Source organism: Saimiri boliviensis, chromosome 6 (genome assembly GCF_048565385.1).
Source record: "Saimiri boliviensis isolate mSaiBol1 chromosome 6, mSaiBol1.pri, whole genome shotgun sequence".
Taxonomy (NCBI): Eukaryota; Metazoa; Chordata; class Mammalia; order Primates; family Cebidae; genus Saimiri; species Saimiri boliviensis.
The window spans coordinates 59665712-59684193 of record NC_133454.1 but is presented as its reverse complement, the minus strand read 5'-3'; the positions used below and the strand labels follow the sequence as shown (position 1 = coordinate 59684193).

At 36.6% G+C, this 18482-nt stretch overlaps 1 pseudogene; it reads left to right on the top strand.

Moving 5' to 3' along the window:
• The first annotated feature begins 899 nt into the window (after positions 1–899).
• LOC101047432 (olfactory receptor 8B3-like) lies at positions 900–6073 on the top strand (annotated as a pseudogene).
• Positions 6074–18482: the final 12409 nt, after the last annotated feature.

Below are 18482 nucleotides of genomic sequence, written 5' to 3'. Positions count from 1 at the left end.
TAAGTCTGGTCTGTATCTTAGAATTAAAGAAACTAAAATCTCAGAGGTTGAAATTGCACTTCCAGGGCCACAGTGGCAAATAAGGATAAGGAAACACCAAGGTTTTCTGGCCTAAGGAGGGTGTTTCTGAATTCCACGTACATTCACGTCCTCTTTGTTTTGAGATGGACATCCAGGACGCTAAGATACAGTATTTACATTCCCTTTCAATGCTGTCCTGATACTCAGGTGAACCCAGTAGAAAAATCTGTTCAACAAGGGAGCAGATAATGTTCAGAGGCACCAGTGAAACTGGTGACTGCAGAGTCTAATCAGTAAGGTCCCTCTCCATAGACAGAACTCTCTCCATTCTAGATGTAGGGCTTTGATTCTGTGACGTGGGGCAGTAACATAACCTCTCCTAGACTTTGGTCTCTTACTTTTGGATTAGAAACAATGTCATTTGTTCCCTCCTCCTACCTGCATTGAATCTACATTAGAGGCCAGCACAAGGTTGCCACAGCCTCTGCCTTTAACTTTATTGGTAATGAAAGGACTCAAGTGAATGAAGAAACTAAGAAATGAAGGATGAATGATTGTGTCCTGGTCCAGTCTTCTCCCGTATCTTTTGTTTTTTCCAGCAGTCATATTTGCACGTAATAGCATTGGCCTTCATGCTATTAGGCTAAAGTGGTGGTATTCTCTGCTGTATTTGACTCACTACAACTTGAAAAAGGGGAAGTCAGTGTCACTCAGTGTTGTCACAGTAGTAAAGGCAGATTATGTGGGTCCATATTAGGCTAGTCTCAGATAATCCCAGCGTATAATCTACTTGTACAAGAGGAGAAATTGTGGGGAGAGATGTGTTGCTCTTGAATGGAAGATTTTTTTCCTGTGTCCACAGGTACCCTTAGAGAAGAATGGCTCCTGAAAATGGCTCTTTCATGACTAAAATCATTTTGGGGGTTAACAGAACAGCCAGATCTCCGACTTACCCTGTTCTTCCTGTTCTTAGTAGTGTATATGGTCACTGTGTTGGGAAATTTGGGCTTGATAACTGTCACTGTGCTCGATTCACACTTTCATACCCCATGTACTTTTTCCTCTTTAACTTGTCCTTCATAGATCTCTGTTATTCTTCTGTGTTTATGCTCAAAATGCTAATGAACCTCATAACAAAGAAGAATATTATCTCCTACATGGGGTGCATATCTCAGCTTTTATTTTCCTTTTTTTTTTTTTTGCATTTCTGAATGCTATGTGCACACCTCAATGGCCTATGATCACCATGTAACCATCTGTAACCCACTTTTGCATAATGTTGTCATGTCCCCTAAAGTGTGCTCTCACCTTATGCTTGGTTCATACTTGCTGGCTTTTTCTAGGGCCATGGCCCATACAGGATGCATGCTGAGATTGACCTTTTGCAATGAAAACACCATCGATCACTATTTGTGTGACGTCCTCCCTCTGCTCAGCTGTCCTGTACTGGCACCTACATCAATGAGCTGGTGGCTCCATTGCAGCAGCGATCATTTTCATTGTGCCCATTGCCACCATATTTATCTCTTGTGGTTGCAGCCTCTCCATCATCCTCCACATCAGCTCCAAGGAGGGCAGGTCCAAAGCCTTGAACACCTGTAGTTCCCACACAATTGCTCTTTATTTGTTCTTTGGATCATGTGCATTTATATATTTCAAACCATCTTTTGCTGGGTCCATGGATGAGGGAAAGATTTCTTCTGTCTTTTACACCAATACAACTCCTTTGATGAACCCCTTAATCCACAGTTTGATGAATAAATGTTCCACTTTCTCTGAGAAAACACCCTAGTAGGAAAAAAATTTGATTAGAAACAGTATCTTTCTGCACATGTAGATATAGGATAGGGAGCTTCTATTGTTGTTTATGATATTTTAGTAGTACTCCTCTTATCCTAATTCTTTCTTACTACAGTGAAGAAAATTGGAGTCTTCTCTCAGTAATTTATTTCCCCTTTCCATAGAGCATGTCTTCCTGCTTTCCTCATCATTTGTGTAATTCTTTTCTCCTCACATATTTTCTTGTATAGTGGAAGCATTAAAGAAGAAATTTATATTTTTATATTGTCATTTTCAACATTACTCTTTCTTCTAGGAAAAGACAAATTGCCTGCAAATGATCAAGCAAATTAACACTTTCTGAATCATTGTGTTGTCAGAGAGATGGAAATTATTATCCACCATTTGTCATTGGAGGCGGGAATCAGACAGTCTGTTTCTGTTACCATCTTTCCATCATCTTCTGGGCAAACATATGTCTCCTTTAAAAGCCAGAGATGGAAAGTTTCCTAAGGACTAGTAAGTATAACCTAGTTTACAGTTTTAAAGAGCATAGATTAAACTTTTTCTTGTCAAATAGTTTTCTTATTTCTTTTTACACACAAACCAGCACATAAAAGAAGGACATTTATTAAATAAATGGGAAAGTGAAGCTCTTCATGGTAATGATTTACTTAAAGTCACGCAACTTCTTAATGAAAAAGTCTAGACTAAACGCTTTGCCTTCTGATTTCGAGTCCACTAGTCTTCTTAGTATATTTTGTTACTGTTTCACTATTTTTATTTTAGTTAACATGGAATATAAGAAAATGTTTCTAATTTGGAAGTTGTTTGTGCTTTGTTCCAGAATGATACATGGATTTCTAACAGGATGGGTATCACTTCTTTTATGTATGTTTAGAAAAACATTTTGATGGTTCTTATTGTTGGGAATGGGTATCGCTTCTTTATTTTTTTCTTGTGTAAATTTAAACTTTTTAAAATTATACTTTAAGTTCTGGGGTACATGTGCAGAATGTGCAGGTTTGTTACATAGGTATACACACACCATGGTGGTTTGCTGCATCCATCACCCCGGCATCTACGTTAGATATTTCTCCTAAAGCTATCCCTCCCCTAGCCTTCCACCCCTCTGCTCTCCTTCCCCTAGCTGCCCATCCCACAACAGGCCGAGGTGTGTGATTCCACTCCCTGTGTCCACATGTTCTTTGTTCAACACCCACTTATGAGTGAGAACAAGCGGTGTCTGGTTTTCTGTTTGTGTCAGTTTGCTGAGAATGATGGTTTCCAGCTTCATCCATGTCCCTGCAAAGAACATGAACTCATCATTTTTTATGGTTGCATAGTATTCCAGGGTGCATATGTGCCACATTTGCTTTATCCAGTCTGTCATGTTTGTTTGTTTAGGAAAACAGTTTGCTGGTTCTTATTGTGTGAAAGAGGACATTTTTAAAGCCAGCATGAATTCAAACAGGGGCGTGAGTTTTTCAGCAAATTTAAAAAATGAGTTTGAACTGTTATCAGGGTCATTTATTTCAGAGATCCAGGCATGGGAGTGAAAAAGACCCAAAGAGACAAACAGCTGATAAATGAGGTCCCTCTGTAGAGAATGGTCCATAAGATTATAGAAACCACTTTCATTTTCTGTTGTTGTTTAATTATTTTATTTTTAATTTTTGTGAGTAATTTGAATTTCTGTTCTATTCTGTGGAGCACTGTATCTTGTACTCTGCGTGAGGCTTTGATAACAACTATAATATACAAGCGGTATTATTATTTGAGGAATGAAACTGGAAAAGCTGTGTCCACATTTGTGGGGAATCAGGTGGAGAAGGAATAGCAACTTCTTGATTAAAAAAAAAAAGTGAGTGATGTTTGAAATTCTACTTAGGAAGACAGAATTTAGAACGTAAAATGATGGAAAATAAAACCATTTACTTAGAATTCTCCTCTCCTTGGAAGCTCTAGAGAATTGTGGAGATTACAGGATTTATCTGAGTGGGGTAAAAGCTGAAATTGTTTGATATTAATCCCAGAGGCCTGGGAGTCCTAGGAAAAACCAAATCACACTTGTTTTTCTTGGCTTTCGTATGTTCCTTCCATATGGATTTTAAGCAATGAAAACTTCAAGCTGCAGCTGAGAGAGATAGGATAATTTGAAAACGATTGGACTTATCAAAGTTAACAAATCATGTCAGCCTTTTCTGGAATGGGAGAGTAGATTATCTTTCCTTTGGGAAATCAGACAAAAATATGATTGCTCAAAAATCATCAATCTGATATGAACAACTATTTTCTAAGATAACTATAATGATATTTACTATTTTTCCATTTTTCTAATCTCCATTCAATATTTTGGTATTAGAAAATTTAGCTTAACTTGTTTGTTGGCTCGTTGTTTGCTTTTGATGTTCGGCATTGCTAAATTTTTGACTTACGGTTTGAAATGTCCACTCATTTCTCATTGCTGAACTTAGTTGCAACGTACCTGATTTAACCCTTAACAAATTATATTCTTATAAAATAGTTGAAGTTGATTGGAGGTTTCTTTTTATCATTTCTTTTATTTGCTGTCCCTTTTGATAAAATTGTTTTCCTTAGTTAAAAGACAGTGTATTTAAATAAGTAAATATTACCTGTGCTATTTGGTACTCTGTGGACATTTTAGAGGTGTGCCCATACTTTATGCGTTTTATCACTATTTGAAGTGGCCAAAGAGGTGGATTAAACTGGGTCGCTCATCCTTCATGTGAAGAGCCTCAAAATACAGATGAAATCAGTTTTATTTTCAGAAAAGATAAACTTAAAATACGTTCCAATCTAATCCTGAGAAATCCCATAAATCTGGCCCAATTGGTTTTTCTCTCTGGTGCTGGGACATGTCACTCACTCTTAATTAAGCTTTGTACCAGATCAAGTGTATAGTTTATCTGTACGGCTTTGGCTTTTTTGTGCAAAAGAAATACTTTTTTTTTTTTTTTTTTTTTTTTTAATGATACATCGTCTTGCTCTGTCACCCAGGCTGGAGTGCAGTTGCGGGATCTCTGCTCACTGCAAACTCCGCCTCCCAGGTTCAAGCGATTCTCCTGCCTAAGCCTCCTGAGTAGCTGGCACAAGCATGTGCCACCACGCCTGGCTAATTTTTGTATTTTTAGTAAAGAGGAGGTTTCACCCTGTTGTCCAGGCTGGTCTCGAACCATTGACCTTGTGATCCGCTCGCCTCAGTCTCTCAAAGTGCTGACATTACAGGCATAAGCCACCATGCCTTACTAAGAAATACTTTTAAACATTAAATTATTCCTTATTGTCATGGAGTGTTACATTTGAGGGCAGAACCTTATCTTCCTCAGTAAAGGAGAGGCTGGTGGAATCATTTGCCCTGTTTAAAGACTTTCTGCCATAGAGTTGAATTAACCCACTGCAAACATCAATATAGAAAAATATCCAGGTGTTACAGTTGCTCTTTGGAGGAGATTTGTGCACAGTTTCCTTTGCACTGTCCCATCTGTCAGTCTCTGTGCTCTTCAGGGAGAAGTGGGAGGTAAATGAGGGGGGCAATTCTAGATCCAGTCTCAGGGATGATGGGTTTGGTGTTCAGAGATTTTTGTGGCTTGTTCCAAATCATAACATATAGGTGGCAGAGCTGGGATTAGGACTTGGGTATTGAATTCTAAATTGGTCAGGGTTTTATTTTCTTTTTAATTATACAAGTTTTTCTACTTTTAAAATCAGTTAATTATGAATACTGCTTTAGTAAATAAAAATGTCTTGAAACAGCAAATAAAAGCAAAATGCTCAAGAAAAAATCTTTTAAGTATCCTTCATATTTCACATTTCATAGCTCTTTTCTTCAGTTTAGAATATGTGAATATGTTATTTTCTTCTGGCCTATATGATAAATTAAAAAATAAGAGTGGCCTAGATAAATCATGATTATTATTGGTGCCTACTAAGTTCCAGTGTGAGGAGCACATTTTTACATTTAATATTTTATTTAATCTCACATTGATAATAATTGACAGACACTGATATAATGATAATTATATCATTACGTAACAGTGTGGCAGTGATTACTGCTATTCACTCTTCCTCCAAAACACACATTTCCCAGTCTTTCTTGCAGTGTGCTCTTCCATGTGACTGCGTTCCAGACATGATGTACATGATTTCGAAGCCAATGTGTGCCTTTTCCACATTCTCTTTGTCCTTTTCTGAGGTGAATACGGATGTCAAAGATGCTCTAGTTTGTTATAAAGTTATAAAGCAAAGCTAGAGAGTGACTGCCACACAGTCAGGATGGGGAATGTAAAAATGAAGAGAGCTACAATCAAGAAGGGGGCACATGGAGGGCTCTGGAGTGCTGGCAATTTTTTATTTATAGATCTGTATGGTGGTTAAATGCTGCACATTTTTATTTGGCCAAGAAATGTGAAAGAAAGCTCATCATCACTGGTCATTAGAGAAATGCAAATCAAAACCACAATGAGATACCATCTCACGCCAGTTAGAATGGTGATCACTAAAAAGTCAGGAAACAACAGATGCTGGAGAGGATGTGGAGAAATAGGAATGCTTTTACACTGTTGGTGGGAATGTAAATTAGCTCAACCACTGTGGAAGACAATAGGGTGATTCCTCAAGGATTTAGAACTAGAAATACCATTTGATCGTGCAATTCCATTTCTGGGTATATACCCAAAGGATGTAAATCATTCTGCTATGAAGACACATGCACACATATGTTTACTGAAGCACTATTCACAATGACAAGAACTTGGAACCAACACAAATGCCCATTAATGATATACTGGATAAAGAAAATGTGGCACATATACACCATGGGATACTATGTAGCCATAAAAAGGATGAGTTCATGTTCTTTGCAGGAATATGGATGAAGCTGAAAACCATCATTCTCAGCCGCAAACTAACACAGGAACAGAAAACCAAACACTGCATGTTCTCACTCATAAATGGGTGTTGAACAATGAGAACACATAGGCACAGGGAAAGGAACATCACCTACTGGGGTCTGTTGGAGAGCTGGGAGCTAGGGGAGGGATAGCATTAGTAGAAATACCTAACATAGATGACACGGTGATGGGTGTAGCAAGCCACCACGGCACATGTATCCCTACGTAACAAACCTGCACGTTCTGCATACGTATCCCAGAATTTGAAGTATAACTAAAAAATTAAAAGAAAGCATTATTAAACATAGCAAAATGTTGTATTAATATTATCAAGAATGTGTACTTCAAATTTTCTGTTGAGTAAAATTGAGCACTTAAAAAGCTGCTCATTTTATAAAAATTGGTTGAAGTAAATATTTTATACAAGTTTATATCATCTATGTATATTTATGCTATATATCATAATACAATAACTTTACAAAACTTTAATTAGAACTCTACTTAATGGGAACAATTAATTAATCCATAAACAGAGATGGAGAATAAAGACCCAAGTTATGAGAACAGCTTGTTAATGCAGAATGGCTTATACAGAAGAGGAGCAGCAGAAGTAGTATAAGACACAGAAGAATCCAGTGCAGACCAGGACAGAGAGTATTCTCATCTAGTCTGAGATGAGGGATTTTCTCCAGTGTCTACAGGAGGATAAAAGTCAGTATACAATCCTATTATATACATTTGTAGTATATTATATATCATTGTGTTTAGCTTAAGGGTATCAGAATGAGGACACAGTTTCTCTTTCATATTATGTAAGTTCATTTGCCCAATGATGGCAATTTATATCAATAATTGTTCCATTTCATTGTTTTGCAAATTAAATAACTGTAAATTTGTTCATAATATTCCCTTATTTTTTTTTAATGTGTGTAGGCTTTATAGCCACATTCTCTAATGTATCTGATATTGCTAATTTTTATCTTTTCCTTTTTTGGCCAAACTGTCTAGTAAGAGGAATTATCACTTTCATTGATGTAAAAAACACAGCATTTAGGCAGGGCGCGGTGGCTCAAGCTTGTAATCCCAGCACTTTGGGAGGCCGAGGCGGGTGGATCACGAGGTCGAGAGATCGAGACCATCCTGGTGAACATGGTGAAACCCCGTCTCTACTAAAAATACAAAAAATTAGCTGGTCATGGTGGCACATGCCTGTAATCCCAGCTCCTCAGGAGGCTGAGGCAGGAGAATTGCCTTTGCTTGAACCCAGGAGGCGGAGGTTGCGGTGAGCCGAGATCGCGCCATTGCACTCCAGCCTGGGTAACAAGAGCGAAACTCCGTCTCAAAAAACAAACAAACAAACAAACAAACAAACAAAAACAAAAACAAAAGACAAACAAACAAACAAACAACAAAAAACACAGCATTTAAATGAACTTACTTATATATTCTTATTTTGTTTCCTACTTTTTAAACCATTATCTTTACTCTTTTGTTTTCTGCTTATTTTGAATTTAAAATGATTTTTTTCTTGACATTTTATGAGATAGGAGTTTATGTCTAACTTGAAACCTCTTTTCCAGAACAGGCACTTGGGTGCCATAAATTGCCATGTAAGCACTATATTTAGCTATGTTACATGTATTTTCATATATTGTATTTATGTTTTCATTCACTTCAAAATATTTTCTGATTTATGTTTTATTTCCTGTTTTCTTTTATGAAAAGTTTACTATTTTTTTCTGGAAACAGCTTTATTTATATAAAATTAACATACCATGTAATTCACACATGTGAAGTGTGCAATGCAATGGTTTTTGCTTTACTCCCAGAGCTGTGCAACCATAATCACAGTCAATTTTAGAGCATTCATGTAACCTCCAGAAGAAACCCCAAACCATTTAGCCACTGTCCTCCTATCTTTCTACCCCCGACCCTAGACAACTACCAGTCTACTTTTTAGGGATGTTTTGTCTGTGAATTTGCAGCTATGGACATTTTATATAAATAGTGTAATATAATATGTGTTCTTTGCAACTGGCTTTCCTCACTTGGCATAACATTTTCATGGTTCATCCATGTTGTAACTTATAAATGTGCTTCATTCCTTTATTTCATCATATAATATTCAATTGTATGAATACGCCACATTTTATTTACCTATTCATCAGTTAATGAGTATTTGGATTTTTCTAGTTCTTGGCTATTATGAGTAATGGTGCTAATGAACATTCATATACAGGATTTTATGTGGACATAGGTTTTAGGCACATACTTTGGAGAGAAAACACTGGGTTATATGGTAATTCTATCTTTAATGTTTTGTGGTACTGCTAGACTGTTTTTCAAAATGGCTGCATTATTTGGTGTTCCCACCACAGCGACAACTTCCTTTACAACCTCATCTCACCAATGCTTGGTATTATCTTTTTTTTTTTAATTATAGTCATGCTAGTGTAGTATTTCATTATGGTTTTGATTCACATTTCCCTCATTACCAATAATATTGAACATCTTTTTCTGAGTTTTTTTTTAAATATCTTTTTGAAGAAATGTTTTATCAAATCCTCTCCTTATTTTAAAATTGGGTTGTCTTTTGCTATTTTTATGCTGTTACAATTATCAATGTATTCAGAATACTAGATCCTGTCAGATATATGATTTGAAACACTTCTGTTCTGTGGATTGTCTCTTCTCTCTTGATGATGTCTATTGTTTTCTTCTGATAGTTTTATAATATTACTTCTTACATTTAGATGCATAATTATACCTGTAGTTAATTTTTATAGTGTAAGGCAGGTGTCCAATTTATTATTTTGAATATGTACATCCAGTTGTTCCGGCACCATTTGTTGAAAAGGCTATGCTCTCTCTCTATTTAATTGTCTAGGCATCCCTGTCAAAAATAAAGTGACCATAAATTATGTGTGTATGTGCATGCATGCAAGTAAAATCTAGTAAGTACAGTGAATTTGTGTCTATTCTCTAATTCTTTAGTTTCTTTCAATTGTTATTTGTATGAGTTTCTTACTATACTGACATTTCTTTTATTTATTTGTATTTTGAGATGGAGTCTTGCAGTCTCACCCAGGCTGGAGTGCAGTGGCACGATCTTGACTCACTGAAACCTCTGCCCCCTGAGTTGAAGCAATTCTCCTGCCTCAGCCTCCTGAGTAGCTGAGATTACAGGCACGTGCCACCATGCCTGGCTAATATGGCATGTCTTCTTTAAGGGTTATCATTCCCATTGGTTAACAGATAAAAAATAAAGGTAGAGGTGGCCGTAGAATGTTTTCAGATGACTATGTTCATTAGTTGTTATCATCCAGAATAAGAAGAGAGAAGGTGGGGAGGAAAGTGAAAGAGCTCTTCAGTGCTGCCTTACTTCTAAAACTCGTGAGCTCAAATGTTTTTCGTAGTGACAGAAGGGGAAGTGAAAGGAGAGTACGAAATAGTTATCAAACTTTTCTTCTACCAGATTGCAATATATAATATTTTCTTCAGTTGTTAAAATTAGACATATGTTCCAAGAATCTTAATTGAGTTTTGAGTCAAAAATCAAAGCTCTACCCTACTTAAGAGTATTTGGCCTCCCGTATGTCTTCTTTTGTAAAGTATCTGTTCATATCCTTTGCCCATTTTTGAATGGGCTTGTTTGTTTTTTTCTTGTAGATCTGCTTTAGTTCTTTGTAAATTCTGGATATCAGCCCCTTGTCAGATGGGTAGACTGCAAAAATTTTTTCCCATTCTGTTGGTTGCCGATTCACTCTACTGACTGTTTCTTTTGCCGTGCAGAAGCTGTGGAGTTTGATTAGGTCCCATTTGTCTATTTTGGCTTCTGTTGCCATTGCTTTTGGCGTTTTGGTCATGAAGTCCTTGCCTACACCTATGTCCTGAATGGTTTTGCCTAGATTTTCTTGTAAGGGGTGTTGAACAATGAGAACACATGGACACAGGGAGGGGAGCACTACACACTGGGATCCGTTGGGGGGAAATGGGGGAGGGGCGGGGGGTGGGGAGGTGGGAAGAGATAGCATGGGGAGAAATGACGGATACAGGTGAGGGGACGGAAGGCAGCAAAGCACACTGCCATGTGTGTACCTATGCAACAATCTTGCATGTTCATCACATGTACCCCAAAACCTAAAATGCAATAAAAAAAAAGTATTTGGATTATTGTTTAGAACATCTTTTTCCTTTTAATTAGTACAGATCGTGTCTAAGTCAACAGTTCCCATCAGAGGGTGCTATTTACCTATGTTACCACTGAAACATTAATTTCCAAATGAGAAAATGTTTATGCTGTGATATGGACCTACTTCAGCCACATAACTACATGTCTTAATTCACAGGGAGTGATAGCTTAATTTTTCACACTATAGTCATTTTGGTACAGAAGAAAATTCTTACTTTCTATGACAATTGAAGTTTCTAGGGTTTTTTCCTGAAGATCTAGTATTCCCTCTGCATTTTGCCATAGATTATATTCCAAAATATATAGAGAATGTTAAGATCTAGCAAAATTTTTCCTCCCTCCAGCCCCTGGAAACCCACAAATACATTATTCTCTGCTACTACGAATTTGACTCTTTTAGATCCTACATATAGGTGAGATCATGCAGTGTTTTTCTCTTTGTGTCTTGTTTATTTCACTTAGCCTAATGTCCTCCTCATTCCAAATAGTAACCCAAGACTTAGATACACTACTTTCTTTCCCATTTTGTGCATTTCTGACACTCAAGTAAAACTGGTGGAAGATCAGAGAAGATTCATAGACATTAGGGGCCTTAGGGAGAGTAGTACGTCAGTTACTACTATTTCTCTCCATAGACAGAACTCTCCCTGTTCTAGATGTAGGTCTTTTGTTCTCTGACATGAGGCAGTAACTTTCCATTTCCTAAATGCTGGTTCTTTGTGGATGACAAACAGTGTTCTTTGCTCCCATCCCACATGCGTCTAACATGTGTTAGAAGCCAGCACCAGGTTGCTGAAGCCTCTGCCTCTAATTTTCTTGGTGAAGTGAAAACTGAAGTGAATGAAGCAATGATGAGAGGAGAGAATGATGATTCTGTCCTGGTTATACAGGTTAAATATCCCTTATCCAAAATGCTTGGGACCAGAAATGTGGATTTTTTTTCTTTCAGATTTTGGAATATTTGTATTACATATTTATGAGTGGAGCATGCCAAGTCTGAAAACTTGAAATCCAAATGCTCCAATGAACATTTCCTCTGAGCACTGTGTTGATGCTCAAAAAGTTTTAGAGAACCAGCTTTTTGTTTCATTTATCTTTTGTATTTTTTCATTTGTTTAAATTTTATTTAGTTCTGCTCTGATCTTGGTTACTTCCTTTCTTCTGCTGGGTTTCGGTTTGATTTGTTCTTGTTTCTCTAGTTCCTTGAGGTGTGACCTCAGAATGTCAGTTTGTGCTCCTTCAGTCTTTTTGATGTAGGTATTTAGGGCAATAAACTTTCCTCTTAGCACCGCTTTGCTGTATGCCAGAGGTTTTGATAGGTTTTGTCATTATTGTCATTCAGTTTGAAGTATTTTTTGATTTACATCTTGATTTCATTTTTGATCCAATGCTCATTGAGGAGCAGGTTATTTAATTTCTATGTATTTGCATGGTTTCGAAGCTTCTTTTTGGAGTTGATCTCCAGTTTTATTCCACTGTGATCTGAGAGAGTGCTTGATATAATTTCAATTTTCTTAAACTTATTAATGCTTGTTTTACAGCCTATTATTTGGTCTACCTTGGAGAAAGTTTTATGCAGTAAACAGGGAACACTTCTACACTGCTGGTGGGAATGTAAATTAGTATAACCATTATGAAAAACAATGTGTAGATTCCTTAAAGAACTAAAAGTAGAACGACCCATTTGATCCAGCAATCCCACTACTGAGTAGTGGGAAAAAAGGTCATTATACAAAGGAAAAAAAGTCATTATACAAAAAAGATACTTGCACATGTATGTTTATAGCAGCACAATTCACAATTGCAGAATCATAGAACTTACCCAAATGCCCATCAATCTACTAGTGGATAAAGAAACTGTGATGTATTTACGCAATGAAATACTACTCGGCCATAAAAATGGAATGAATTAATGACATTTGCTGGATGAGATTGGAGATTATTCCAAGTTCATTAACTCAGGAATGGAAAAACCAAACAATGATGTTCTCACTGTTATGTGGGAGTTGAGCTATGAGGGCACAAAGGCGTAAGAATGATACAATGTGTAAGAATTAAAGAAAGAGTAAAGAAACATAAAGCATGGCTCAACAGTCAACAAGGATAGGTTTATGTTGGAAAATAAACCAGAGATGGGCTTCTGGCTGAGTTAGGTCAGAGCCATACTCTCTTACAGACTAAGAGCACTGTTTACAATAGCAAAGACTTGGAACCAACCCAAATGCCCATCAGTGACAGAATGGATAAAGAAAATGTGGCACATATACACAGTGGAATACTATGTAGCCATAAAAAAGGATGAATTCATATCCTTTGCAGGAACATGGATGAAGTTGGAAACCATCATTCTCAGCAAACTGACACAAGAACAAAAAAGCAAACACTGCATATTCTCATTCATAAATGAGTGTTGAACAATGAGAACACATGGACACAGGATGGGGAACATCACACACCAGGGCTTGTTGGAGGGTGGGGGAATGGGGAGGGATAGCAGAGGGTAGGGAGATTGGGGAGGGATAACATTAGGAGAAATACCTAATGTAGATGACAGGGGGATGGATGCAGCAAACCACCATGGCATTTGTATACCCATGTAACAATCCTGCACAATCTGCACATGTACCCCAGAACTTAAAGTACAATAAAACAAAACAAACAAAAAGAAAAGAATTCAGGGTGGGAGAGTTTATCACAGGCTTGAACTGCTTCTGTCTCTCTTTATTGTGCTTATCTGGGAGGGAGAGTTGTATGTCAGTTCCCATACATTTTTCTGCAGTGACAGGCATACACCTGGAGTCTGCTTTTAGCTTGCCTATCTTATTTGTACCTGAAGGTAAAGGAATGTGCTTATTTAAGGCCCACTGTTTTACTGGGGCTCACTGTATGAGGGTGAAGTTTGGCAGTTACCCAAAATACTTTCCTGCTACCTTTCTCTGTGCCTGAGCTGTCTTACCTGTGTTTTACCGTCTGCTCTTTCTGGCTGCTTGTAGTTAGAAGAGAAGTGATTTTCCTGAAATGCATGAGGCTAGAAAGAGAGCTGGAGCGTAAAGTGACAGTGTCCAAGATGACCATGCTCCTGCTCTGTCACAGTGGACTTTGGGGACTTGGGGGGGGAATGACTGGGAGGGGGTGGGAGATAATACATTATAAGTAGGGTGCAGTGTATACTACTCAGGTGATGGGTGAATCAAAATCTCACAAATCGCTGCTAAAGAACTTACTCATGTGGCCAAAAACCACCTGTATAACTTAAGGAAAAAATTTTTTTTTAATTGAAAAAAGAAAAACTTAGTTTTAGATTTTGAAGTGTTTAAAAGTTTGAATTTTCAGATTTGAGATGCTAAGCATGTAGTTGATAAGAAGCCATGAAAGTACTATTCTAATTGGTTTAAGTATTTTTAGGATTCTTAGCATTTTTTTTAAAACTCTTAGTCCTCTCACAATTAAAAAGATAGAAGAGGTTGGACAATGTTTACATTTTAAGACCACAGTTGTTTCTGCCTTAATTTCATTATTTACCCAAAAGTTACTCAGGAGCATGTTGTTTAATTTGCACGTAATTGCATGATTTTGAGGAGGGAGAGGAGCAGAAAAAATAACTATTGTGTACTAGGCTTAGCAGATGGGTGATGAAATAATATGTATAACAAACCCTCATGACATGAGTTTATCTGTATAACAAACCTTCACATGCAGCCCAGAACCTAAAATAAACATTTAAAAATAACCCCAATGGTATAATAAGCAAGGAACACTAAAAAGAATAACCAAAGATTAGATTTAAAATTAATATCTAAAATATTAGGTATTTAATATCTAATATTGTATTCACAGCTCTTCTACTCATGCTAAATTAGTTTTACTCTTTAATATTTATTGAAAAGAAAATCATCTCCTTCAAGGTGTTCATTTCTTAAAATAAAGTAATTTTTTGTTTAGTATCTCAAGAATGTAGCCTCCAGTTGATGATATCAGTTAGAAAGTTTCTAGAACGTTATAGAACGTTCAAATAAAAACCTATTTTAATTAGGAAGTATTTTTTCCTCATGTAACAATAAATCTGGAGGAAGAGTGTCTTAAGATTGGTTCAGCAACTATGAATTCTCATCAATAATCAGGGCTTTTCATGCCACTGTCTTCAGTCTGCTAGTCTTAGACCTCAGGCTTATCACTTCACAATCAAAAGGTGGTTGTCATTATGGTGTTAAGTCTTATGTTTAAGTCTGTAATCCATCTGGAGTTCATTTTAGTGTAAGGTGTCAGGAAGGGGTCCAGTTTCTACTTTCTGCACATGGCTAGCCAGTTTTCCCAACACCATTGATTAAGCAGAGAATCCTTTCCACATTGCTTTTGTCAGGTTTGTCAAAGATCAGATGGTCATAGATGTGTGGCATTGCCTTCAAGTCCTCTGTTCTGTTCCATTGGTCTATATCTCTGTTTTGGTACTAGTACCATGCTGTTTTGATTACTGTAGCCTTGTAGTATAGTTTGAAGTCTGGTAGTGGGATGCCTCTAGCTTGGTTCTTTTAGCTTAGAACTGACTTGGCTATGCAGGATCTCTTTTGGTTCCATATGAAGTTTAAGGTGGTTTTTTTTCCAGTTCTGTGAAGAAGGTCATTGGTAGCTTGATAGGGATAGCATTGAATCTGTAAATTACTTTGGGCAGTATGGCCATTTTCATGATATTGATTCTTCCTAACCATGAGCATGGAATGTTTCTCCATCTATTTGTGTCCTCTCTTATTTCATTGAGCATTGGTTTGTAGTTCTCCTTGAAGAGGTCCTTTACGTTCTTTGTTAGTTGTATTCCTAGGTATTTTATTCTCTTTGTAGCAATTGTAAGTGGAAGTTTATTCTTGATTTGGCTCTCTAAAAACCCTAGAAGAAAATCTAGGCAAAACTACTCAGGACATAGGCATAGGCAAGGACTTCATGATTAAAACACCAAAAGCATTGGCAACAAAAGCCAAAATAGACAAATGGAACCTAATCAAACTCCAGATCTTCTGCACAGCAAAAGAAACAGTCATTAGAGTGAATCAGCAACCAACAGAATGGGAAAAGATGTTTGCAATCTACCCATCAGACAAAGGGCTAATATCCAGAATCTACAAAGATCTAAAACAGATTTACAAGAAAAAAACAAACAAGCCCATTCAAAAGTGGGTGAAGGATATGAACAGACACTTTACAAAGGAAGACATTTATGAGGCAAACAAACATATGAAAAAATGTTCATCATTACTGTCAGTAGAGAAATGCAAATCAAAACTACATTGAGATACCATCTCATGACATTTAGAATGGTGATCATTAAAAAATCTGGAGACAACAGATGCTGGAGAGGATGTGGAGAAATAGGAACACTTTTACACTGTTAGTGGGAGTGTAAATTAGTTCAACCATTGTGGAAGACAATGTGGTGATTTCTCAAGAATCTAGAAATAGAAATTCCATTTGACCCAGATATCCCATTACTGGGTATATATCCAAAGGATTATAAATCATTCTATTACAAGGACATATGAACATGAATGTTCACTGCAGCACTGTTTACAATAGCAAAGACTTGAAACCAACCAAAATGCCCATCAATGATAGACTGGACAGGGAAAATGTGGCACATATACACCATGGAATACTATGTAACCATAAAAAACAATGAGTTTGTGTCCTTTGCAAGGACATGGATGAACCTGGAAAGCATCATTCTCAGCAAACTGTCACAAGAACAGAAAATCAAACACCGCATGTTCTCACTCATAAGCAGGTGTTGAACAATGAAAACACATGGACACAAGGAGGGGAACATCACACACTGGGATCTGTGGGGGTGGGAACTAGGGGAGGGACAGCAGAGGGTGAGGAGATAGGGAGGGATAACATGGGGAGAAATGCCAGATATAGGTGATGGGGAGGAAGGCAGCAAACCACATTGCCATGTATGTACCTATGCAACAATCTTGCATGTTCTTCATACTTACCCAAAAGCCTAAAACACAATAAAATATATATTTAAATAATAATAATAGTAGTAAATAAATAAATTTGACTGGAGCACTGTGCTTTGCTGTCATTCATGATCTCTAAAAATAAAAATAAAAAATAAATGTGATGGTGTAAACCCAGCAATTTTTACATTAAAATTGTGTATGTACTAGAAGGTTGAATATAAAGAAGGGACTTAAAAATTGCCACAATTTTAACCTGTCTTCTCTTCCTCATTTCATGCTTTTAGCATATTAACTCGTCTGCCATTTGAGTTACTTTAGCAGAAAAATTTAAGAATTATCTTACATGGATATGTTTATTGGTTATTAAAAGGCATAGAATCAGGACTTCAAGGACTTGCATTGGAAATCTGGCTCCAGCACAAAATGCCTAAGCCTCTGTCTTCCACAGTTCTATCAATATAATTGCGTAGGGAATCTTTAATATAGATAAGTACATCCCAGGAGAAGCCTGGCAGGCTGTTCAAAAGGCCCCACAGAATGACAGTCACAACCCTGGTATATTAATTTTAGCCTAGAAGCTGCTCTCAGCCCTGCAAACTTGCAAATCTAATTTTGTCTGTCCAGAGGAAGTCATTATTTTGGGAATGGATTTCATAATAACCAAGCCAACAAGCTGATGCACATAAGCAGAATGCCAGTTTTAAAATTATACCAAACACAGGACACTTGAAGGTATTGTCAGTCCCCCAATTCAGTCAGGTTACATGGCAGATATATCCAAACCAGAAGGTCATATATTAATTTAAAAGAGAATTGACTTTGTCACTGGAACTTGCATAATGCGGTCTGCATGACATATTCTTTCTCTGCAGAAAGGCTGAGTGTTAAGCCAAATAAGTACAATCTATTAAGTAGGAAAATGGAACAAAGTGGAAAAAATCAGCTATGTTGGTCCTTCCCTTCATTTTGTTTTAATCATAATTTAAATAGTATTTTAATTTATGTTTGTTGCTGTACTAGGTAAAATAACATAAAAGATAAAATAAACGTTCATTGGATACATATTTAAAAGTAACTATCATGGAATGACTATTTAGGCATATAATGTCCTCTTTCTGGGCCTCAATTAAAAATGGTGAATTGACGAAATAAACTTGATGACTATATTCAGCTCTAAGGCATCCTGTTAGTAGGAATAGCTAATATTTATTGAGTGTTATTCCATTCCTTTTAATTAAACATTTAGGTTGCTTTTAGTTTTCCTTTTTGATGATACAAAATGTAGTCATTCTAATAGCTGAGTCATTATTCATACTTTTTTCTTAAAATTTGTTCTTAGAAAAATAGTTTCTGGGTCAATAAGAGTATTTTACAAATTTTTGCTATATATTGCATTTCAGAAAGATTATACCAAATTAAATGTCATCTAGTAGTTATATAAGTAAATGAATACAACTTCACATATATTGGTAAAAATCATACAAGAATATATTATTATGATTATTTCTGAGGGGTATACTATTTGTCTTTATTCTATGCTTACATCTTTTATATTTATAATAAATGTATATTACCGATACTTAAATATGTATATTACTTGTGTAGTAATTGATAATTTAT